A 25,730-nucleotide genomic window follows, 5' to 3' on the forward strand; every position below is an offset into this window, starting at 1 on the left:
TTGAATATCCACTTAAGTCAAATTAGGAGGGGTTCAGAGGACTTAATTCCCATTCCTTATACATCACCCTCCATATTCTGCAGTGAAAAGAAGATAACAATATAATTTGTCCTAATGCATTGGTCAGCTTAATATTTATATGCACTTTCATGATCACTCCTTTTTTTATTTCTCTTTATTTGAAGGAGGTGTGTGTGTGTGTGATAGAGAGAGAGAGAGAGAGAGAGAGAGAGAGAGAGAGAGAGAGAGAGAGAGAGAGAGGGAGAGAGAGAGGGAGAGAGAGAGAGAGGAGGAAGGGAGGGAGAGAGAGGGAGAGAGAAGAGAGAGGGAGAGAAAGGAGGACAGAGAGAGAGAGAGAGAGAGAGAGAGAGAGAGAGAGAGAGAGAGAGAGAGAGAGAGAGAGAGAGAGAGAGAGAGAGAGAGGAAGAAGGGAGGGAGAGAGAGGGAGAGAGAAGAGAGGAGAGAAAGGAGGACAGAGGAGAGAGGGAGAGAAAGGAGGACAGAGAGAGAGAGAAATGAGGACACACACACACACACAGAGAGAGAGAGAGAGAGAGAGAGAGAGAGAGAGAGAGAGAGAGAGAGAGAGAGAGAGAGAGAGAGAGAGAGAGAGAGAGACTCGGAAACCTCAAACCCCACTCTGAGAAAGCACTGAATATAGCAAACTTTCTTTTTTCCCCCCTACAGGGATATAGTCTGGAATTCTTAGGCAATTTCCTTTATGGAGGCTCTAGGGCCACATGATGTGTATGTGTTAGAGAATGAGAGAGAAGGAAAAAAAAACACAGGCCATCATTTATAAGGAGCAATACAGGTACAGTATTTCACAGCTGGCTGACTAGTAATGGAATTCCTCTATCAGCAGCTACTTTGCTGGATCATGGGCTGATTAGCAGATGTAAATCCTGAACTGCATGCTGATGAAACCAAGTCACACACATCTGTGTATACCTAGATAGTGTAGACACACACAACTTTGATGAAAATACAGCCTCCCACTTAAATTGTTGGCAGACTTGAGTCTCTATATTTGGAAAATTCTACCACTGAAGTTTTGAAAAGAAGGCAGAAGTTAGGTACTAAGATAAATAAAGTGCCTCAGGACTAATAAATAAGCAAGCAAGCAAACAAACAAATTAAGCCTGTGGAAATTAGAACTCTCAGATTCTCTTTCCAGTGGAGATTTAACTTTCCTAGCTATTAAAGAAGAACCTGTTGATTTGCTCTATCTTCCTTGTTCTCATTTTGAGGTTTTGTCATGTATGCATGTATGTGTATATGTGTGTACCCTCTGAAGCCCTATCTCTCCCCACCCTGAATCCTGACCTTCATGTTGGACAAACGTGGGTATTCCAACTCTTAGTCTACCTCTGTGAATGAGAAACTTTCTTATGCACACCTTTAGAGTCTAAGTTTCTTATTCTGCCTCTAAGAAAATAAATGAATCCTTCCATCGGTCAACTATTGAGAAATAGTACCATATTTTTTTACACTATTGTTTGTGTCTGCCTTCATGGAGAGAAAGATTGATTATTGGCTACATGAAAGAGGCATAGAGTAAATGGAACTTAATAACTTCTCTCTTTCTCCAAATGAATTTATTTACTCAATCATTCATTCACTCATTGATTAATTTATTTTCTTTATTTTTTTTCACCTTTTCCTTCCATCTTAGAATCAATAATGTGTACTGGGTACAAGGCAGAAGAGTGGTAAGAACTAGGCAATGGGAGGTAAGTGACTTGCTAGGAAGGGTCTGAGGCCAGATTTGAAACCTCTACTTCCCATTTCTAGGCTTAGCTCTCAATCCACTAAGTCACTGAATGGCCCCTAATTCTTTCTTTCAACAAGTGTTTATTAAATGTCCAATTTCATGAAAGGCATTGTGTGTGCTTGAATAACTTCTGCCCCATCAGCAACAAGACCAGTTTGTTGCCTCACAGTCCTACAAGCATTCCCATAACCCATTCCCTCAATCCATCATGTCCATCCAGGCCTGTCACACACAACTAAAAATGAAGACACAAACCAGGATGTATATGTGCTGATGCTTCAGATTCATGGGCCACCTGTGCTTCTAATCTTCTTGGGCAGAAACAGTCTCTGGTAGTAAGACAGAATAGGATTGCAGGAGTGGGGGAGGGCAGAGAGTGAGAGAAGGATACACAAAGCTACCTGATATAGAAAATCTTCACCTTCTATCAGCTGTACATTTCCAAAGAAAGAAATCAGTGTGCTTAGCTTCAGTTCAAAGCAATTATTCTTTATTCCCACATACTCTCTAAGAATGTCTTAAAGAAACCCAAATAAATATTTCTAGAAAAGAGAGTACAAATTTGTATTACTTAACCCAAATAGTGAAAACAAGTGTAATTAAAGTGAATACCCATAAATAAAGCAAATGCCTGACTTAGGAAATGAATTAATTAGCGTTTAATTACTATCAATTACTAAAATCACTACAGAATTACTTGTAGAATGGATTAAAGCTCTTGCTCCTATTAATAATTTCCATTGTTAATGGTATGCAATTGTATTTTCTTTTCTTTGGGTGCATCTTAGCAGAGCTAATAGGAGGCAGAAACAGCACAGTGAACAATGACAGGAACATTTTTTCCACTCTCTTTTTCCTAAAAAAAAAAAAGCTTTGGAAAATATCACATTGACTGTCAAGAGCCTGATATATATGGACACAGGGTATACTAGCATGCATTTGTGGATGTTGGTAGGACTATCCTGTTGGCACCAGTGTCATGGTTTCTTTCAATGTGAAAAAAATAAACTATTATTGGTAACAGGGTCTAAGTATGTTGATGGGCACAGGAGAGATTATATTGTGTTCAAAGGGCAAAGGGCTGATCATAACCCTGACCCAACAAGCAGTACTGTCATGGGCAGTTCTGAGGGTGTCCAGGAGACTTTGGGAAGAGCAGACCAGCTGGCTAAATGGTCTAAATGGTGTATGGGGAGGGGGGATAACACTATCTGCCCTTTAAATAGGATGATAGGGGTCTAGGGCTTAGCTGGGGTCCAGAGTACCATATCTTCTACTTTGATGCAGGAAGAAAGACACTAAAGTCACAACCCTTCACATGCCTAACACTAGACAGCAAGTGTAAGAAACACATACAGTTGAATGAAAGGTTAAAGAAAAGGAGAGCATCCTTGAAAAACATCTACATCCCAGGTCTTCTGGCTTCCTTCATCTTTTCCCTCTCCAAGTGCTTAATTGATTTCTAGAATCGTTTATTCAGTAATACATCCAAGGCCACAGCACATCAGAAACCCATCTGAACCCACTTAAATGTAAAGTGGAGCTGAAAGGTTGAGGTGGGGGGAGAAGAAGGGAGTGTAAAGCAAGGTGAAGAAAGAGACCAAAGGCTTTTGGCTAGGGTGAGCCCAAAGGTGTGACGGAGTTGTACTGAAGTGCATAAATGGAATCATCCAGCCTTTGAGGTTCAGTCAATTCTTCATCCTTTGAAAATGTCCCCCTTGCTAGGGCAGCTGAATTACTTCTGTAGATGCTCCCTGCAAATGAAGCAGACCATTGGCAGCCATTAGTTTTCATTTGCTGATATCAGGGATTTAATCAAAACTTAACAAGAGACTGAATGGCCAACCAATGTGATTGCCAAAGTCATGTATTTGGTCTCATGGAAACTGATGTGGTGACATCGTTATGACTGTAGACTGAGCCTACTCCACTCTTCGAGCCATTCCATCCCAGGATGTGTGCATACATGTACATGACTTACATGCATGTGCATTTATATACATGTGCAGGTGCATGTTTGAGGGACTGTTCTTTTCCAGAATCAATCCAAGCAACTCAGATTTCACTTAGTATGATACAGCCCAAACCCTCTGAGGAGAGCATTACATTTATCCTTTGAAAAGCAGTTTTTTTGTTTTAGTTTTTAATGACCACCACAATCTAAAGTTTGCATTATTGTAGGTAAAACATTTGTAGCATGTGCAGCAAAGAAAAAAGTTTTGAATGGCACAAAAGGCTGCTTTTAGAGGAGAAAGTATGAAGCATGAAAAATGTTCCTTTGATGGCTATTTATCTCTGCTTTAGGTACACTTTTGGGTTTGGGCATGAGAGAGAAGGCATAGATTCAAATCACTAACTCACTATGTAAATCTGTACAATTCTTTAATTTTTCTGGGACACAACATCTCTGTTTATAAAACAAGAAGACTGGATTTGATGATCTCTAATGTTCTTCTTAATTCTTGTATCTGTGAACTTGGTATTCTTCTTCCCTAGATATCTCCCCTCCCCACAGGTCCCTAAAGTGTAGTCCAATGGTGCCAAAAACAAATAGAAATTCATCCTTGTGGTCCACCAATGGACCTAGGAAACCACAAACTAACATTATCTATATTGTCTTTTATTTATTTTGTTAAATATTTTTCCAATTACATTTTAATCTAGTTAAGCCACACTAGGGCATTTTGCCAATTGCTTGTAAGTGTGACACTTTTGCAATAGTCTATTCTTCTCAGCTAACTTCTAATCATTCCCAGCTAAGTTATTACAATTATTCTTAAATTATCCCTTCTCCCCCTATTTTCCAGATCTATCACCTTGTCGGTGAGATATTTTATGTTCTCTTCTAATTTCTTGGTATTTTGGCTTTGCTTTATTGATTCTTGCTCTTTTACACGATCGTTGTCTTCCAGCTGCCTGATTCTGGCCTTTAAAGCCTGGTTTTCTTTTACAGTTTGGTCAAACTGGTTTTGTAGATGCGTGAATTTCTTTTGCATTATTTCCAACTTTTCCTCCCAGAAGGCTTCCATCTTTTTGGTCATTTCTGATTCAAATTCTTCATAGGTTTGTGGAGAGTTTCCATTTCCTTTGGAAGGTTTTGGAGCATTTTCTTTTATATTATCTTCTGTCTGCTCTGTATTTTGTATTTTGGCTCCATAGAATGTGTCCAAAGTCGCCCCTTTCTTCTTATTTTTCTTGGTATTTTGGGGCTTCTGTGGTTCTGTGGAGTTTGCCATTTCTGAATGTGGAGGATTAGCTTTTCTTATCTCTGGTGATCCGAGGCTTTAGTCCTGGGCAGATGTTGGTTCTATGAGCTTTCCCTGGGTTAAACTGAATATGCCTCACTGGAACTGGAATGGAAGGGTCAGACCACGAGGCCACACTCTCCCCCAGCTCGCTTTCAGGAAGTTGCCTTCAGAATCGCTGGCCGTGAGGCTGTTTCGTAGGCCTTCGGGGGGATGGGCTGCAGCTTTCCCAAGCTCTAGGGCAAGGACTTTCACTGAGACTTGGATAGCAGGATCCAGCCCGTGAGGCTGTCTTGCCCGCCCTGAGGGTTGCTGTTGTTTCGACCAGCTCTCTGCAGCGGAAGCCCCAGGCAGTAACTTTCACCAGGACTCGAAGGCCCTGAGGGTTGTTGTTCCGAGGGAGGACCCTGCTCTCTGAGCCCAGCCGGGCTGCGGCTTCCGGGAGCCTTGGACTCTGCGCTCCTACCCCTGAGGTCCGAGTGATCTCGGGTTCTGGCTTTTAAGGGGAGCCGTACCTTTTGAACCAGGTCCAGGTCCAGGAGGAGGGTTCCCCGGGTCTGTGCTGTTGATCGTTTTGAATTTCGGCGCCTTAGGAGCTTATCGTTTGAGATCGGTCGGGAAGGGTTTTCAGGAGATCTGAGCTTTAGCTTTCTCTAAGCCGCCATCTTAACCGGAAGTACCCCAGCTAAGTTATTACAAAGGACCCAAAGATAGTTGACTTGAACCAAAGGGAGTTTACAGTCAAGTGTAGCTCCTTCATTTTATATCTGAGGAACCTGAGGCTCAGAGTGATCAAATGATTTGTGCAAGAATGAACAAACTACACACCTATAGCTCAAAACCAAGTCTTTTGGCTTAAAATACAACCTTCCTATTTCTATAAAATACCTAGAATATTGGTTCATGGTATATTTGCATTATAAAAGTCATTCATTAAAAAAAAAAAAAAACATCTGGGGTTTTCTTTGCAAAGAATGGTTTGCCATTTCCTTCTCAAGCTCATTTTATAGATGAGAAAACTGAGGCAAATAGTTAAGTGACTTGTCCAGAGTCATAGAGCTACTAAGTATCTCAGCATGGATTTGAACTCAGGGAGACAATAAGTCTTCCTGATTCCAGGCTTAGTACTCTATCCATTGGGCAGCCCAGTTGCAGGAGGGCTTTCAAATACAGAAAATCCTCCTCTCCTAGAAAAAGGATCTGTTATTCCCTTCTCCCTACATCCCCTTCTATGACATATGTTCTTAATTAGAGTACTGCCTTAGAAATGTGGCTAATCTCTACTCTGGTAAGACTGCAGGACAGAGATGCTTCCAAGCCTTATAAAAAGCACTTCTTATAAGAATGTTATCTCAGTGTATCAGGTTGAATGACCTTCCAACTTGTTTAAGTGTTGAACAAACCATTCTTGGGGTCAAGGTCCTTATTGGCCATGAATGGGTTGGAGGCGTATTGATCTTCAAAGTAGGTAGAATTGCTATCCTGAAACTTTATCCTTGAAAATCTCAGGTCCAAAGGTGAGACAAAGTTGTGCTTAAGCATCAAAATAGAACTACCCAACCTTGGAGTTTCAGCCAATTCCTCATCCTTAGGAAATGTCTCACTCACGAGGGCAGCTGAATTACCTCTGCAGGCGCTCCCCACAAATTAGGAAGACCATCAGCAGCCATTAGTTTTCATTTGCTGATATCAGCAATTTAATCATAACTTAACAAGAGTCTGAAGTTCCCCCTCCCCTGGTAGAGTCCCTCCCTGGGAATGATTGAATTTCACAGGTTGCAATAAAACAAATAGCTTCTGCTGAATCAGGCACTCTGCTCACAAGCCTGTAAATTATCCTCCTTGCTCTTCAGGTTGGAGATGTTATCTCCACCATACCATCCCTTCCATGCCCTCTGGTATTTCCATAACCTCCCCTACTTGGGAGATGACCCCAGTTAATACATTCTCTCTGAACTCCAACACATCTCTTGGTTCTCTTTCATAAAACCTCCAGCAGCAGAAACTTAATTACACACACACACACACACACACACACACACACACACACACACACACACACACACACGAACACAGAGTCAGACATGCTTGGCTGCCAGATTCCTTAAGCTTCTGAATACCCCACAATATTTATCACAGAGCATTCAGTGAAGGAGCTTGGAAAAAGCAACTATTGAGACCAGGCCAACCTTGTGAAGTCCAGCCCAGGTGTTCCCTGAGACTCAGTTCCCTGTGCAAGAGAGCAAGGAATGTGCAATCAATTCTCCAGAAGCCTTTAGCTTGGCAGGGTGTATTCAATAAAGGCTGTTGGTTAGGATAAGGCAGAGAGCTAATCAGGCAGGAGAGCTTTTCTTTAAATAGAAGTTTTCAGAGCCTGATGTTGAAAGAATGTCAGGGAAAAGGCCTAAGACTGACCGAAGTGAAAGACCTCTCAAATCACTGCCTTTCTATTTATCCTCAGTCTATCTTAATAGATTGTACATCCTAATCCCTTTTCACTGTCCTCTCTTATGAAAGTTGTACTTTGTACTTAACTGGGAAGCCCCATCCTTCTTTGGAGCTCAATCATGAAAGCACTGGACAGGGAATTAGCAGACCAGGATTTTAGCCCCAAGCTTGACCATTAGCAGCTGTGTGATTTTGGGAAAAGCCTATCCCATATCAAGGCTCCAGTTTCCTCACAGGAGAATAGAACCTGGAGTTGAAAGAAATCACCTAGTCCAACTTTCTCATGAATCTAAGCCTGATCAGAATTCCTCAGGGTGGCAGGGGGTGGATAGTAGAGAAGCTACAACCACTATTTTGGCAACTATTATTTTGTTTCTTGAACACAAAACAAAATCGGCAGTAATGGACTCCTAAGCATGAGTGTGGTTTGACCTAAGGAAATTTCATGCAGAGGACTCTGTTAAAGAGTCAATTAGTCATGTTTTCTTTTAAATGCATTAATGCATTTAAATATATATATATATATTAAATAAATAATAAATTAAATGCACAAATTAATTAAATGCAATAATGAAAAGGTCTTTAATGACAACATGGAAAGAGAATGACACTTATGACCAAACTTTCAAAAAAAAAAAGAAAGAAAGCCCAAAGTGGTAAGGATCTGACTCCTTCCCTTCTGACCACCAGAGGGTTGTCTGTACTCAGTGACAGCCCCTTTCTCATTAGGGAAGCCAGAAGTAGCCCTCACTGGTGGCAAGAAGGAGGATGTGGCACTAGGTGGCAACCAGCCTACATGCCACTGAAAGACAACACATATGTGATGTTCAGAGGTGTCTGCCAGATTGTAGGGTCTCTACAGGTATGGGAAGGGACATATTCTATAGCCTGCCTCAGGAGAAGCCTGGCCAGAAGACAGAAGTTACTTTAGGAGACCTGTGATGGGGGTTTGTTTTGAGCTCTTTGACCAGCATTTAATCACAATATTCACAGAGGAAAGAACTACTGCCTTTGTTAAATCATGAACAGCAAAGACAATCTAGAAGCTTAGGTTGGAAGGCTCTATCAGTGTCATTGATGCCAGCTTAAATGATGATCTCTAACCAGAATATTATAATGGGGACTCACTTTGAGACCTCCACTCTCCAAATATCTTTGACTTCAAAGACTGAACCAGGTTTGGGAAAATGGGACTTGGCTTCAGAAAAGGACACCTTTAAAAAACAAATCAATTGGCTCTAGTGGTGTGAGAAGAATTGTTATGTCAAAATCTGGTTGGTGACCAGAGAAGGACAGGACTGTCTCTACTCCAGGCTCCATCACTCTACTAGAGTGTGAGAAAGTTAGGGAAGGAATCTTCTTTTCTTTCAGGCCACTTCTGTTCTAGCACTCTGGATAATTCTCACCCCAGCCTGAGGCTAATGAGGATGATCTGGGTACTTGGGCAGACAGGAGAAGCAGGGAAGTACAGTAGATCGTTGTATTATCTGTCCTCAATCTGTAGGCTCCAGAAGAGCCTTAGACAGGGCAGTTAGTTAGGTGGTTCGGTGTATAGAGAGCCAGGTCTGGAGATAGGAGGTCCTGGGTTCAAACATGGCTCAGATACTTCCTAGCTATGTGACTCTTTATAAATCACTTAATCCCCATTTCCTAGCCTTTACTGCTCTTCTGCTTTAGAACAAATGCATAGGATTGACTCTAAGACAGATGGTAAGAGTTTAAACAAAAAGCCTTAGACATCATTAACTATTTATCTGAGACTACATCTCAGTGGACAGGAGGTTCATATCCATTGAAGCTGCTAGTTCCTGAATATGGAAGGAAGTATGGGAAAAGGATTCTTTTTCAACCTGTTCCCATAATCTCCACCCTATTGCTCCAATCCTGAAATAGTCTATACCATTTCTACCTGTATCCGAGCCCTTCCAAAAGCAGGAGGAGACGATGGATACTCAAACTGTCCACTTAGGAGAATACACAGGCCCAGGACAATAATGTATTCTTTTCTGCCAATGGCTAAGTGGACCATAGTTTCATGATTGGTTTGAGCTATACTTATCTTTCTCCTGTCTCCATTCTTTAGATTTCTCCTTTTCTTTGACAGCAGCCTTGCTCCTATGTTCCCATCCACAGCCCCAACTTTTAGGTCTCTTTTATGTTTTTCTTTCTTTTAGAATGTAAGTTCTTTGAGAGAAGGGTATATTTTGTAGGCTTGTATTTATATTTCCAGTAGCAACCATAGTGTCTTCAACACAGTAAACATTTAATAAAGATTCTCTCTCTCTCTCTCTCTCTCTCTCTCTCTCTCTCTCTCTCTCTCTCTCTCTCTCTCTCTCTCTCTCTCTCTCTCTCTCCTCTCTCTCTCTCTCCTCTCTCTCTCTCTCCTCTCTCTCTCTCTCTCTCCCTCTCTCTCGCTCTCTCTTTCTCTGTCTGTCTGTCTGTCTGTCTCTTTTCTCTTTCTCTTCCTTTCCCTACCTCTATTCTCATGATGGGGCTGGTGAGACAACTCTTGTTTACATACGCTTGGCCTCAACTTGATGGAAAGTTGTTCTCTTTTGCCCTAACCCCCTCTCCCTCAAGGGCCCCAGCAACACAAAGAGGTAGATACAAATGTGTAGTGTTGGACCTGCATGTGAATATGGATAGTAGTGGTAGAGGAGAGAGATGGGTGAATAGAAAAGGGAGGTGAACCTCCCTAATTTACAGGTGGTCTAGCTAGCACCTAGATAACAAGCATAGTTAAAATAGGCAGCTATCTCCAATATTTCTCTTTCCTGTCACCACTGATCTAGGAAAGGCAGTCTGTACTCGATCTCACTTTTTTTCCACCCACAGACAGCCCTTTGCAGTTTAGCTTCAGACCTTACCATTCAAATGAAACTCTTCTCTCCAAGGTTATTAGAGATCTTTTAAATACCCAAACTAATACCTATTTCTAAGTTCTCATCATTTTTGACCTCAGCAGTTTTTGACATGGCTTATCATATTCTCTTCCAGGATACTGTTTCTTAACCTCAGTTTTCCTGACTTGGATTCCTTTTTTTTTCTGAATTGCCCAACCATTGCTTTCATCCTCCCGTTGATGGAATATTATCATCCAACAAAACCCCAAATTTAAATGTGATCTTGCTTGGGTTCTCTTGCTTTTTCTTCCTTCATTATATTTTTTGTTGATTTCATCAGCATTCATGGGGTCAGTTACAATCTCTATACAGACATCTTATAGGACCTAGCCATAGTATCTAGTGAACTCTAGTCCTCTGATATGAAATTCCTGTTAGACATAGGCTAAAGGCATCTCCAACCCTCATCATGTTCAAATAGAAGTCTTTATTTTACCCCTTTTCTCCCCACTCCTTCACACAAACATGATTTCTCTTTTTAAGTTTCCTATTTCTGTTGAGGGTACTGTCATTCTTCCAGACACCCAGATTTGTAACCTCAGTGTCATTTCCTCTTCCAATAAATTGCTAAATAGATATTTCTGATATCTATTGTGTTGTCTTTGCTCAGATAGCTATATCCAAAGGTCAGACTCTAATTATTACCTCTCATCTAGACTACTACAATGGCTTTTTAATTGGACTTTTAACTTTTCCCATCTGTTTTTGTACATAAATGTCAAAGGTAGAACAGTGGATAAATGGAGTCAGGAAGATCTGTGTTCACATTCTGCCTCAGATACCTACAAATTTTGTGACCCTATGTATATCACTTAAATCTCTTCCTCAGATGCCTCATCACTTAAGTGGAAATAATAATAGGACTTACCTCAAAGGATTGCTATGAAGATACCAATAAAATAATATCTGTAAATTGCTCTGCAAACCTTAAGGCTAGCTATTATTACTGTTAAAAACAACAATGATAATAATAGGCAAATGTAAGATCTATGAATCAAAGTAAGTTGGATGTGGTTCAATAGGAAATGGAAAGATTAAACACCCACACCTTGGGTGTCAGTGAACTCAAATGTTTGGGAATTGTTAAATTTTAATTGAGGTTATTATTATGTATACTATTGTGGGCAAGAATCTCTTTTTTTTTTTAAACCCTTACCTTCTGTCTTGGAGTCAATACTGTGTATTGGCTCCAAGGCAGAAGAGTGGTAAGGGCTAGGCAATGGGAGTCAAGTGACTTGCCCAGGGCCACAAAGCTGGGAAGTGTCTGAGGCCAAATTTGAACCTAGGACCTCCTGTCTCTAGGCTTGGCTCTCAGTTCACTGAGCTACCCACCTTCCCTCACAAGAATCTCTTAGAAGAAATGGAGTAGTCTTCATAGTCAATAAATGAGAGAAAAAGTGAGAAAAAACAGTACTGGGATAATTTCAAAAATGATGGAATGATTTTGTTTAAATACAAGGCAAACCAACATCATAGTAATATGAGTCCATGCTCCAACCACTGGCACCAAAGAGGTCAAAGTTAACCAGTTTTATGAGGACCTATAACATATTTCAGAAATAATACCCCCCAAAAAGATTTTTGCCAGTGCTAAAGTGAGAAATCAAAAACTAATTGGAATAACAGACAAGTTTATTCTTGGAGTTCAAAATGAAGCAGGGCAGAAACTAATAGAGTTTTGTCAAGATAACTCATTGGTCATAGTAAATATTATTTTTCAAGAACCTAAAAGGTGACTCTACACATGAGCAGCATCAGATAGTCAATATTGAAATCAGATTGATTATATTTATTTGCACCCAAAGATAGAGAAGCTCAATACAGTAAGTTAAAACGAGCTGACTATGACTCAGATCATGAGCTTCTTATTTCGAAATTTAGACAAATTAAAGTAGGAAAAACCACATAAGTATGTCCTAAATAACATCCCATACAAATATGAAATGGAACTGATGAATAGATTTAAGGGATTGGATCTGATAAATAAAATGCCTGAATAACTAATACTAGAGGCTCAGCTAGATAAAGATAAAGAAGAGCTCGAAAGCTAAATAGCTGTTTGATGAGGCTTTACAAATAATCAAGAAAAAGTGAAAGGGAAAGATATATCCAATTAAAGATTCCAGAGAAATAACAAGGAGAGGCTTTTCTAAATGAGCAATGCAAAACAAAAAAAGAATACAATAGAAAGGAAAAGACAAGAGATCTCTTTAAGAAAATAAGAGAATGTTTAATAGGAAAATGAACATGAAAGAAGACAAACATGGTAGAGACTTAACAGAATTAGAAGAGAATAAAAATGGCAAGAATATATAGAATTATACAAGAAAGATCTTAACATCACTGATAGCCATGATGGCTCGTTTATTGATTTACAGCCAGACATCCTGGAGAATGAAAACAAGTGGGCCTTAGGAAGCATTGACAATATTCAGGCTAGTGGAGATGACAGAATTCCAGCTGAGCAATTTAAAATCCTAAGATTATGCTATTAAAGTGTTACACTTAATATGCCAGCAAATTTGGAAAATGTAACAGTGGCCACTGGATTGGAAAAGACCAATTTATGTCCCAATGCTAAAGATGGACAATGCCAAAGAATGTTCAAATTTCTGAACAATCAACCTAATTTCACAAGCCAACAATGTTATGCTTACTGTCCTTCAAGCTGGGCTTCAGAAGTTTGTGAACTGAGAATTATCAAAAGAGCAGAAGGTTTTTCAGAGGCAGAGGAACTAGAGACCAAATTGCCAACATTTGCTGGATTATGGAGAAAGCAAGGGAGTTCCAAAAAACCAAAATCATCTCTGTCTGCTTCATTAATTATACTAAAGTCTTTGGTTGTGTCGATCACGACAAATGTGACAAGTATTCAAAGAGACAGAAGTACCAGATTGTCTCATTTATCTCCTGAAGAATCTGTAAATGGGCCAAGAAACAACAGTTAGAACTGAACATGGAACAATTATTTGGTTTAAGATTGGAAAAAGATTGTGGCAAAATTGTGTATTATCACCTTATTTATTTGATTTTATTGCTGAGTATGTCATATGAAATGCCAGTCTGGATGAATCAAAAACTGAAATCCAGGTTGAAGGGAGAAATGTCAGTAATCTCAGATATGTAGAGGATACCACTCTTATGGCAGAAAGTGAAGAATTACAAAATCTCTTGATGAGGGTGTAAGAGGAGAGTGTAAAAAACTATTTGAAGCTTAACTAAAAAAAACCTCAACAAATCTTATGATCTTGGCAACTGGTCCCTTCATTTTCTGGCAACTAGAGGAAGAAGAAAATGGAAGTAGTGTCAGATTTTTTATTCTTAGGCTCAAAGATCGCTGCAGATGGTGGCTGCAGCCATGAAATTAAATGCTTGTTCCTTGGAAGGATAGCTGTGGCAAATCTGGACAGCATACTAAAAAGCAGAGACATCACCTTGCCAACAAAGGTCCATATAGTCAAAGTTATCATTTTTCCAATGACAATGTATGGCTCTGAGTGTTGGACTTTAAGGAAAGCTGAGCACTGCAGAATTGATGCTTTTGAATCAAGTGCTGGCAAAGCCATTTGAAAGATCCTTGGACAGCCAGAAGATCAAATCAGACATACCTTAAAAAATGAACTCAGATTATTCACTGGAAGGTCAAGTACTGAATTTGAAGCTTTGACCACAAAATGAAAAGATGACTTATTTGAAAACACCATGATGTGGGAAAGATTGAAGGCAAAAGGAAAAGTGGAACATGAGATGGATGGATCATGTCATGGAAACAATAAACCGGAGTTCTGACAGACTTCAAGTTAGTAGAGGACAGAAAGGCTTGTTATACCATGGTCCATGTAATCACAAAGAATTAGACACAACTGAACAACAACAACACCATTCCTTTGTTCAAGAAGCTTCACTGTTTTTTTAAAATAATCTCTAAGATGAAATCTTCATTTCCCAATTGACATTTCACAATCTAGCTTTTTCCTACTGTCCAGGAATATTTTTTTTCCACATTGATCCTCTTCACATACTCTGTAGCAAAATAGGCCTCCTTACTATTTTCTTAATTTAGCATTCATCTCTTACCTCTGTACCTTTGCATAAGCTATACTCTACATCTGGAATGTATTCTCTCATTATATGTATAAGGATATACATACATATATATACAAATGTATACATATATATATATATATGCACATATTTGTTAGAATCCCTAATTTTGTCACAGTTCAGTTCACATGCTGTCTTCTACAGGAAGTCTTTCTTCCTCCCTCTAATTGAGGAAGATAGACTTCTTTGCAAATTGAGTTAGACCTAAAGATCCTTTCTCAGAATATTTTAAAAATGATTGATTGAAATTATAAAATTCATATATGTTCATGAAAAAAAGTAATATTTTTCTATATAAGTTCATAGACCTACTGCAATCAGTGACAAGGGATCTATGGAGCCCAGGTTAAGAATAGCTGCCTTCGTTCATGGTGCCCTCTTGCTCCTCAAATGGTCATGTACAATCATCTCTTTATGTCTTTTATTTTCTTAGTTGAAGGTAAGTTCCTTCAATGAATGAATTAAGAATGAAACATTAAGTATTTAATTCTATGTACTAAGCATCAGACTAAGTGCTAAGTATACAAATGGAACAGTTTCATAACTCTGGACCTCAAAGATATTAAATTTTATTAAGGGAAGATCACATATCTGGGGTGCTAGGGATCATTTTGTTTTAGAAAGGAAGAGGAAAGGAACCATGGAGTAGTTGACTGATGCACACATTCCAGTGGCAAGAGCAGCGTCAATTTTATTATGATTAGAGCTTCAAAGTAGAAAGTGACAGAGTGAATGCCAGGATGAGGACTGGGGTAGAATATGAAGCCTGGCTAGATCTGTCAAGATATATTGGACTATGTGAAGCTGTTGACAATCAGGATACTCCAGTTCCTAGAATAGGGATTCCCAAACGGATAGGATTAAGTCCCAAAAATCATTGTCTCTGTGCTGAAGGCTATAGTAGCTAGGTGGGTGATAAGAAGATGGCTAGAGTGGAATGTGAAGCATGCCTAGGAATGGCTAGATATAGGCCATGCATTCACCATTCACAAATGAGGACAGCACAGACCCCTGAAGGTTTGGGAAATGGTGGTCATACTCCAGAGTAGAGAAAGTTTAGATCCCTAGAGTATGGTGCACTCATTGATTTTTTTTTCTTTTGTCATTATATCCTCATTGGAGTTTATAGTGAGGATTAGCACTTCTGAAGTCAGACCTGATAGTCTACCTTTCATTCAGCTCTCACCTGTGGCTCCACACCTGGCAAAACCATCTCTACCAATGGGCTAAACCAGGATGAGGATAACTGAATGGTCTTTGACTCATCAATGAGTTAGGGATGTGTCTACCCCAAGCATGTGAAGACTTCCCTTAGTGGAACTGATGGCTGAGAACAATTTGTTCTAATGGCCATGAAGATGACTAAAGTAGGTACTGTGGAGTGCCTGGAGTTTGGTCAGACATTGACGATCCTAAGGTCATCTATTGCATCCTGGTCTATCACTAGCTATCTTGACTGTTGCCTTGACGCTTGACTTCAATGACTATAAGTTGAGGATTTTGTGCAGCTCTGACTCACATAAATACCATTCATATGCAAGTAGAGATATCTATCACCTTGTGATGTCATTGGTCCTCTTCAAAAATGTAGTATGAACAATAGTGTCTCCAGCAGAGTGCCTTGTACTTGGAAAGCATTTAATAAATATTTGTTGAATTGGATTAGAAGCTATAAAAGGCAGCTAAGTGGAGAAGCAGTTAGAGTATTGGGCAGTAAGACCTGAGTTCAGATACAGCTTCAAGCACTTACTAGCTCTGTGAAATTCCACAGCTTGCCTCAGTGGTCAAGAAACATGCAAAGAGGAACAACAGGGAGAATAGTGATAGAAGGTTGTTAGGAGGTTGTTGTTGTTTTCAATTCTTCATGACTTAATGGACCATAGTATCTATGGGGTTTTCTTGGCAAGGATATTGCAGTCATTTGCCATTTTCTTCTCCAGTGGATTAAAGCAAACAAGGTTAATGACTTGCCCAGAGTAATACAGTTAGTAAGTGGCTAAGGTCTGATTTGAACTTAGGTTTTCCTGACTTCAGATGTGGCACTCTATCCACTGAGCCACTTAGCTGCTTCCAGAGATAGGAATTAGAAGTTCTCTAATAATAGGGCTTTAAGGTTTACGAAGTGCTTAAGTATGTTATTTCATTTGATTCTCATAAAACACTGTGAAATGGGCAATAATAACAGCCAATGTTAAATAGTGCTACAAAGTTTGCACTCCTTTTCACACAGCCTCAAAGGCAGGTTCTATAGTTGTTGATATCCCCATTTTACAGATAGAGACACTGAGGCTCTGATTGGCTAAGTGACTCACACAAGAACCCAAGGTAAGTGTCAGAGGAGGAAGTTATATCCTCATCACTGATGATTCCAAGTCAGCTGTACTTTCTGCTACAAAACATTGGTTAGTGCTTGGTAGGGCTGACCTTTATAGGAACCATGAGTTCCCTTTACATGTTGGGAAGTGCTGATCTTCCAATATCTAATTGAACATCATCAGTGATGAGGAATTCACTTTCTCAGGAGACAGACTATTTTGGGGCACTTGGGAATATGTAGTTTAAATCATGAAAACACAGGAAGACTTTATAACTGTATTGCTGCTATATGATCTTGAACAAGTCATAATTTCTTTGGGTCTCTACTGTCTCCTTTGTATTATAGGATGTGTTATATTTTATCTGACTGAAAACCTGGGTCTTTACCAGATAATCGTTTGAGGTCATTTTCATTTAGTCATCTTTGCTAATTCCTTTATTTTACTTGTTTAGTTTTTTTTTTAACTTACAAAACTTAGTTTAAAAAATTTTATTCTTCTCTGAACAGAAAATCTTGCAGACCTTCCAAAACATCATTTGGCATGAGGGGAGCATGTCACACCAATCTCCATGGGACATTTCATCCAAGAAAAAATAGGGCCACCATGAATCATTCACTTCTCAATCAACTAGCAAGGTTTATATCAGACTACTCACCACCATAGATCCTCTACTATATCTATCTACTACCATATAGCTATTTCGTTGTTAGAACTTACCTTGAATGTAATTGGTAATCTTGTGCCTTTGAACTACATTTCCCAGGAGCCTCCTGACTCTTGGATTGCTGACAGAGACAGGAGATAAATTGGGTGGTCTTCTGTGGCTAGCTTGTTTTCCTTCCTGGGTTGGGATGTTGGTGGAGTGCGCTGTTTGAGAAGGTAGATAAGCCATGGGCACATGGTTTTATTTTGTTACTTCTGGTGATTATTAATAAATATTATATAATATAATATTTGAAGTTATTATATATTAATTTTAATTTTTACACTTGGCTCTTGGCCTTTACTCACTAAGTTTCCTATACTTAAAGAATTCCTGCATAATTTTAATGTTATCCATTCCATGAAACCTTTGCTGGTTTCTCCTCTGATCCCCTGCCCCTTTCCCCCCTGCCCCAATACTATACACTTAGCTCTTTCTTTTTTAACTCTCTGACCCACTAACCATTTATTAGTTTATTTTGGACTCTCTCCTGTCCTCCTGTCTGACTGTAAGCTCCATGTGAGCAAGGAAGATGCCTTATATGCTCCATTCCTGGAGCACAGTGTTCAGCACACTAGTATTTTGATCATTGGTAAATTTTATTGTGTTAGGGAAGATTCACTTGCTCTCAACTGAACCTTGAATGACTTCTTCCCTAAGGGCAGAAGAACTGAGTCCTGACTGGGAGACATAGTCAGAAACATGAGGCACCTGCTTCATGAATGGCTTAGAAATAAGTTTCATTCTGGGGAGGTTTCCCCATGTCCCTTCATCAGTCACTTGGTAAGTCTTCACATTGCCAGAGATGCTCTCCCGATTAATGGGAACTGATTCATCTCTCTGCTAATCCAGGGTATGAGAAACCTTGGGAAAGATTACTCCAGCTTTTTCATATAAACCCACCATCACATGCCACCATCTCACTCTGTCTCTTGATTTTTTCCAATGCACAGATATAGGCAGAGGAACACACACACACACACACACACACACACACACACACACACACATCTACTGGGAGCCATACACAGTTTCTCACTCCAATTCACTATCTTTCCCACATAAGCTTCCAACCCACTTGCACATCCATTCTGTCATTCAAAAATGTTAAACATCTCCTCCTTTTTTTTTCCTTCTTGAGCTTCTAGCTTTTGACATGAGCACTTCTGGGGTACAGAAATCAGTGTGTCCTCTAGTTTCCAGGGCACTGCAGGTATATCAGGTCCCTTCTCCCAAAGTAATTACCAAGATGACACTGCAGAGGGGACTTGGAATCTGCCTTATACATTCCCTACACAACCCCGGAGGGCTGTCAGAAATAGAAATGGTCTTAATGAAAAGGCACATTTCTGGGCCCTTTCTACCTGCTGACTAAGCAAAAGAAAGTGGAGACTTTAATAAGAAGATGATGCTTTGGTGCTACCAAAGCAGCCCTGGAAAAGTCTAGTACATGGAAATGCATGTGCTCTCCCTTTAAAGACAAAGAAAATGAGGACATTGGTGTATCTTGGTGCCTACAGAGGTGGAAAGGGAGGCAGTCTCCAGAGCTAGGACAGCATTATCTTTTCTTTTGTGTCTCTATCTCTATTTTATACATCCTTTTCTCCTTTCTTTCCTCTTAGCTTTCCATAGTACAAAGGATCTGGACCAGAAGGTTTCCTCCTAGATACCCCAAACTCCAGAAGAGTTCTAGGTCAAAGGGGACATAGGAAATTCCATTCTGCTTCCAGAGAGGAACATCTTCCCTTGGACTTTCCCCTAGATCTTCAATTAACAAAGCTATGCACTTCCAAGTTCCATCTTGAGAAGCAATTATCCTTTAAACCCCACAACTCAATGAATTGTCTCATTCCTGATTTACCCTACCCCCTTTCTTATCCTGTAACCCCTGTTGTCAAAAGGGTAGAAAACCCCCAGGTCCCATCTCCTGGGGAGGCAGTGTTCCATGTGTACACAGTCTCCAGGTCTTTCAATATGGCTTCCAAATTAATACATTTCTTTATTTTTAAGTGAAGTTTAGCATTCTTGCAAAGGACAATTTGTCCTGAACCTCGGGTTTTACCTTAAAGCTCTCCTCAACAGAAGGGCCTTCAGAAATGATTTATTTTGATTTTCTCACTTTACAATTAAAGAACCAAAAGTCCAGGGGAGTCATAAGCAATTTGTTTAAGGTCATCAGAAGTGGGATTTGAACCAAAGTCCTTTGACTCCAAAGCCAGAACTCTCAACTATGGCACATCTCCCTTCCCTCTCACATGCCTTGTCCTTATCCCATTCTCTAAAACGGTCTCTTAATTCTTCCATTCTGACTATCCCATAAATGATTGAAAAGAGCTTAATGTGTCCTTCCTTTTGGCAGTTGCTGCATTTTGAGAGGTATCAGTCTTAAGTCACAATGGATGAACCTGAAAGCCACAATGGATGAACCGAAAGCTTTAATCATTGGATTCAGTAATTTTTTGGAGGAAGGAGCTTCCCCACCTCTGAAATGGCACCCCAAAGTCTGGTAACCTACTTCATGTGCACAAAAGACCAAGATTTATTAAAACAAGTAGGAAAGAGTGGGCTTTTTCTCTTATAAAAAGCAGCTGTCAATTTCAATGTATCCACTGCATCTTGGAGGGAGGGATGGAGAGGGAGGGATAGAGCCCGTACTCTAGCTATTCTGTGCTTCCTGGAATCATTCCATTTAAATGCAGATTGGGAACCTTCCTTCCTCTAAATGACCACAGAAAAGACAGAGCAAAGTTGAAATGATAATTTCCCCATGAAGGAAGGGAATATAGTTTGGCTCATTCTCCCAAGGCAAGAACTGTCATTTCTCTTTACCAAAGTTCCCCTCCAGTCTCCAGCTCCCACCCCACCCCCACTCTTTGCATTCCTGCGGTTCTCTCCTTTCCCTTTCTTTTGTGATGGTTGCTGGGCTCCTTTAATTATGCAAATCTGCCCCAAACCCAATATGATCATCCTTTAAATAGAAATATTGCAATGCCAGTAGTCAAACAGTTATCTTGGTTTCCCAATCTATCTCTCCACCAGATTCAAGCCCTTTCTTAACCAATCTATGGTAGCTGGAAAAGAAATATTGCTAGGAAATTAACATAATGGAACTAGGATCATTTGAAAAAAAGAAGCAGAAACCTTATAAGCAGAAGCAAAGAAAGCAGATAAAATAGAAAAGAAAGAGAAAAAGGAGGAGGAGGAAGAGGAAGAAAAGAAAATCCTTTTTTCAAATCTTCTTTTCCTTCAGCTTTTAAGAGAAAAAAAACTCACCTTGAACATCTGGCTGAAGCAAACAATCTCTCCCATTAAATAAAGGCAGAATTTGAGTATGGTGGGCTGGGAATGTCAACTCTTGAGTTCTGTTCTTATCTATCTTCTCCTCCCACCCCTTAGAATAAAAAGAAATGAATTTAACTAAATTTAAATAAAATTAAAATTTAGATTTTTTTACTTAAATTTTATCTTGATAAAAAAAAAGAAAAAATGATTGGGTTTCATTAGCTATTTTTGTTCCCTTAATTTAAAGACCAATTAGGTAGTTAATAGTGACCCAAGTCTATGATGTTATTATGTATTGGAAAAGTCATCTGGAGTAACCTGGGTCCCTGTCTTAGCTCTCACTTTCTTCTTGCATTATCTTCCACAATTTGGTTTACTTCAGACTCTTTCTCAAATACTTCCTCTGAAAGGAGGCAATTAGACCATCTGAACCTTATGATTCCTTCCAACTCTCATATCAATCTTAGGTTTTTATGTTATTTTTTTAAAATGCAAAGCCTATTCCTCCCAGAGATGCCTGCTGCTTGAAGAATACTAGTAGTAGAAAAAAAATATTTTCAATTCTAAAGCTGTGAGATCCTTGCCTTTTATAAAAACTTATAATACAAGAACAGGGTTTAACTGAACTGACCTGAGTATGTGTCTGCCACCCACCTCTCCCTATGAGAAAGAAGATAATTCATTTTCTTGAGAAATTCTAACAAATGACCTTCCCTGAGACCTCGGGTAACAAAGTCCTTCTTCCAAAGATCCGTTCTCATAACATACAAGGCCTCTCTGTCTGTCCTGGTAAGAAAAGAGGTCATAGAGTTATGAAGTACACAAAAATAAAATCTTTCAAAGACTCATTTTCCTTAGCCCCAGTTTTTCTGGGCTCATGAACTTGGGATCATTGAAAACAGAAATAACTTCAAGAAGATCTAAGACAATTTCAAATATAATAGAACCATAGCTGGTTACTAAAGGGAACTTAGGAAGGTTTTGAGCTATCTCTTTAACCTCAGGCTACGCTCAGGAAGAGTAATCATAACATCCTGGAAAATATACCTGGGTGACTTTTCCGGGTTAAAAGTCAAGGTCAGCTTGAGTTAATATAGTACTTCCCCAAAAGTCAAGCTGGCAGAGGAAAAAGAGCACTGGATTAGAAGCTAGGAGATGTGAGTTCTAGTCCTGGTTCTGATGTTAGTCACTTGTGTGATTTGGTTAACTCACTCAACCTCTTTAATGAAATCAAGTTGACAAATATCAACTAAGCACCTACTATGTGTCAGACTAAGTCTAGACTAAGATCTAGGGACATAAAGAAAAGAAAAACAAAATAAATAAAAAGAAAACAGTCCCTGCTATGAAGGAACTCGGAGTCTAAAGGGGAGAGACAAACAAAGAGTTATGATGTACAAACAGGATACAAAGAAAATGAATTGGGAAGCATCCTAGTGGGAAGGCACCAATAGGAAGGGGAATCAGGAATGACTTTTTGGAGAAAGGGGATTTTTAGATGGTATTTAAAGGGAGTCAGGGAAGCCAGGAAGTGGAGGAGAAGACAGAGAAAATTCTGGGCCCAGGAATAGCCGCAATTTCCTTACCTAAAATAGTATTAAGGACAGGGGTTCTTACAATATTATCTCTGATCTTTCTAGGATCTTTCTAGTTCCAACATTGGTTTACTTGATCATTAAAGTCCCTTTCAGTTCTTACATTTCTATGCTGTGAATTTAAAAGTTGTCAAATGTCTAGAATCCACCTTTCTGCCTGGCCTGACCAGTGTTAATTCCCTCGGTTAGATAACAGGGGAGATAAACTAACTCTTAAATTCTATTAATAAAATGTCACATTTATAGAGTTTAAAGGTTTATAGAATGCTTTCCTGACAGCAACCTCATGTGGTAGATAGTATAAATATTTGTATCTAGCATTTTCTGAATGCAAGAAACTGATAACTAATTAAGTGACTTGTCCACAGTCATACAGCTAAAAAAGCATCAAAGATAGGAGCTGTCATATGTGTTTCCTGATTCCATGTAATCATGTCACCCTGTCGAAAATGGTTGCTGTCTCCCATTAGTCCATAATTTGATACTTCAAGAGAGAACTCAAATTCCCTCACTGATATTCTACAGAAGATCTAAACATTGTGCCAGAGGCTTTCCTTTAGGGCTTTTAAAATTTTGGTGGGGTACCATTGTAATACACCAATCTATTTATCCTTTGCTCTTAATGTGTGACAAAACCACTTTTTTTTGAATATTCATTTCTTGGATATCACTGACTGTACTTGTGTTACTATCATGAATTAATGAATAATAAAATGACTTATTAAGTATTTACTATATTCCAAGGTTTATATTAAGTGGTAAGGGTACAAATAGACAACTTCAACAATCTTTGCTTTTAAGGAATTCCCAAATAAATTGGAAGAATCAACAATGTACAAAATAATTTTACCCCTATGCTTATTCCCTATCAATACTATTCAGTCCAGAATGATCAATAGAAGTTGTTTAGCTAGTTTAAAAATATTTTTTTTTATATCAGAATTTTTAGACTATAAGAAGCAACTGTAAGGTGATGTAGAGTCATGAGTGCACTTGCTAAACCACAAAAAAATGTTCTAGTTAGAGGACTTCGTCACTCGTGTGTCCTAATGAGTAAATGCCAACATAAGGAAGGGATCATTTGGACCTACAGACTTCTGCTCTCTGGCATTTTTCCCCTCACCCACCTTGGTAAGATAAGCATTCCATTGCACATCTGATGACCCCGCATTTAGCAATGGATGTACATCCTGCCCATCCTGTCAGAGGAGATGATCCTCTTGTGTTCATTCATGGGAAGTCCCCTAGTGGGTTTAGGAACCCCTTGGCCCTTTGTCATTTCCTTTGATTGCCCAACATTGGGTGGGATTCTTCCTGCTTGATTACTCACTTTGGAATTAAAATTCTGTCTAATCAATTGACCAACTGTAAAGGGTGAAATTATGGTTGAGACTGAAAAAAATCTAAATTTAAGTGGTTGCCAAGGGAAATCCCAAATAATAAAATACCCAAGTCAGCTGTCAAATTTTATGGTGATTTAATTACAACAGGAGGAAGAAAATATTAGAGGGTGAGAGAGGGGGGGAGAGAAGGAAAGGAGTTTAACTCAAAAACCGCTCTGGCTCAGGCTGAGCCAAAGTGGGAGTTTAAGGCCCTGGAGAGCCAAGGCAGAGAAAGAGGTCAGTCCTTATCACTCACGTGACCGGTCTGAAGGAAAGCTGTCTGCTGAGCTCCTCCAAGCTTGAGCTCCAGGATGGAACTGAACTCTAGCCCTCTCCACAGGAAGTCACGAGAACTCCAGAGGCTGTTTTTTATCTCACTTCCTGTGTCTCACATGTGCCAATGGTGGCTCAAGCTTGACTTAGGACAGTCCAGAGGTCTGTTCTTTTTTTGCACATATCCGTTGAAAGCCATTTTCTCAGATTAAATCTTGAGTTTGATGCAGACCTTCCTAATCTTGTTAAACTAAGAAGGGAGGAGAAAGGTAGCTTCTAAGACCTGATTCTGTTATTCCAAGTATCTCTATTGGATCAGGAAATAGCTAAATCAGATTTTCTAAAGAATGGTCTGAATAGGGTGGAATAGTTTTGAAATTCACAATTCCCCCTGAGGCCCGAGGAAGACTAGTCTCTCCAATGGGTCTTGTAAACATACCAGCTATGAAATTACAATAGTTAGAGAGATAAGGGGAAAATAGGAGAGAGAGAGAGAAAGAGAGAGAGAGAGAGAGAAAGAGAGAGACAGAGAGAGAGAGAGAGAGAGAGAGAGAGAGAGAGAGAGAGAGAGAGAGAGAGAGAGAGAGAGAGACAAAAAAGCAATGTTTTGCTGGGCGCATTGACAAAAGCCAATTAGGGGGCAGTCCCCTTTGGCATAAGAGTGTACATTCAAAATAAATGTTCAATCAACCACACCCCAAGGTTCATTCTGGATTTTCCTGTAGTGTAAGGGTTTAGGTATCTTTCTGCAAACAGTTCATTCTCTGGATTTAGGAGTTAGCAAGCTTCTTCTCTGAAGATTTTTCTCGAACAAAAATTTTGAAATTCACACAACTTCTATCCATTGCTAGCAATGCCCCTATGCAGGGATCCCAAACTATAAGTGGTAGATCTTGGTGGTCTTACATCTAATTGAAAAGATCAGAAAAGGAAAGAAATCTGTTTTAGACTCTTTTTGTGTGTATCTCTTCATTGTCCTTTGAGTCACCACCACTGAGATTCTTTACAGATTGATGTTCCAATATTCATAATTAGATAGCATCACTAGGAGATGCATTTAAAATACAATTTTTTATTTTTAAAAGTATTTATTTATTTTTAATTATTTAATTTATATATTATAATAATATAATTAGTCAATATATAATAAAGTATATTTAATTAATTCATTAATTAAATTATTATTTAATTAAAATTTAATAATTAAAATTTTACTTCAGAGAGCATCCTAGGATTGTATCATAGATTTAGAATTGGAAAGGAACACCTCATTTTACAGATGAGGAAGATGAGGCCAAGAGAGGTTAAAGAAAAGTAACTTGTTTAAAGTACCAGTTAAGTAGAAGCAGAATTGAATCCAGGTCTTTTTTTTTTTTTGTTCCAAATCCAGTACTATTTCCATTGTGTTATGCTACTTCCATACAATTTAATCCCTTCTATTCAGTCCCAGACTGGATAATTTTCTGTTTTGTATATATGCTGATGAATAGGTCACATTAACACCAAGTTCATGGAGATGCAAGTTGGTATAGACGTTTTGAAAAATGACTTGGAAATATGCCCTCTAAGCCACTAAAATCATTAAACTCTATGTAACCTTTGAACCAGAAATTTCTTTACTAAATCTATACCTTAGAGATCAAAGAAAAAAAAAGGACTTATGTGTACAAAAATATTTTAGTGGTTCTTTTTGTATTGGTAAA

At 39.1% G+C, this 25,730-nt stretch overlaps 1 long non-coding RNA gene across 3 annotated transcripts; it reads right to left on the bottom strand.

The window, feature by feature from the left end:
- Window positions 1–1,613: 1,613 nt before the first annotated feature.
- Window positions 1,614–24,084, bottom strand: LOC130453797 (uncharacterized). Of its 3 annotated transcripts, none has more exons than XR_008911354.1 (5): window positions 24,011–24,083; window positions 21,432–21,563; window positions 20,769–20,886; window positions 17,510–17,659; window positions 1,614–3,528 (listed from the first exon to the last, which is right to left on the bottom strand). It is a non-coding gene; the product is annotated as an uncharacterized LOC130453797 (long non-coding RNA). The 3 variants fall into 3 exon arrangements; XR_008911353.1 differs by having other exon boundaries at window positions 21,409–21,563; XR_008911355.1 differs by lacking the exon at window positions 21,432–21,563 and having other exon boundaries at window positions 1,615–3,528; window positions 24,011–24,084.
- Between the last annotated feature and the right edge of the window lie 1,646 nt (window positions 24,085–25,730).

The sequence above is a fragment of the Monodelphis domestica genome, chromosome 4 (assembly GCF_027887165.1).
Source record: "Monodelphis domestica isolate mMonDom1 chromosome 4, mMonDom1.pri, whole genome shotgun sequence".
NCBI classification, from domain to species: Eukaryota; Metazoa; Chordata; class Mammalia; order Didelphimorphia; family Didelphidae; genus Monodelphis; species Monodelphis domestica.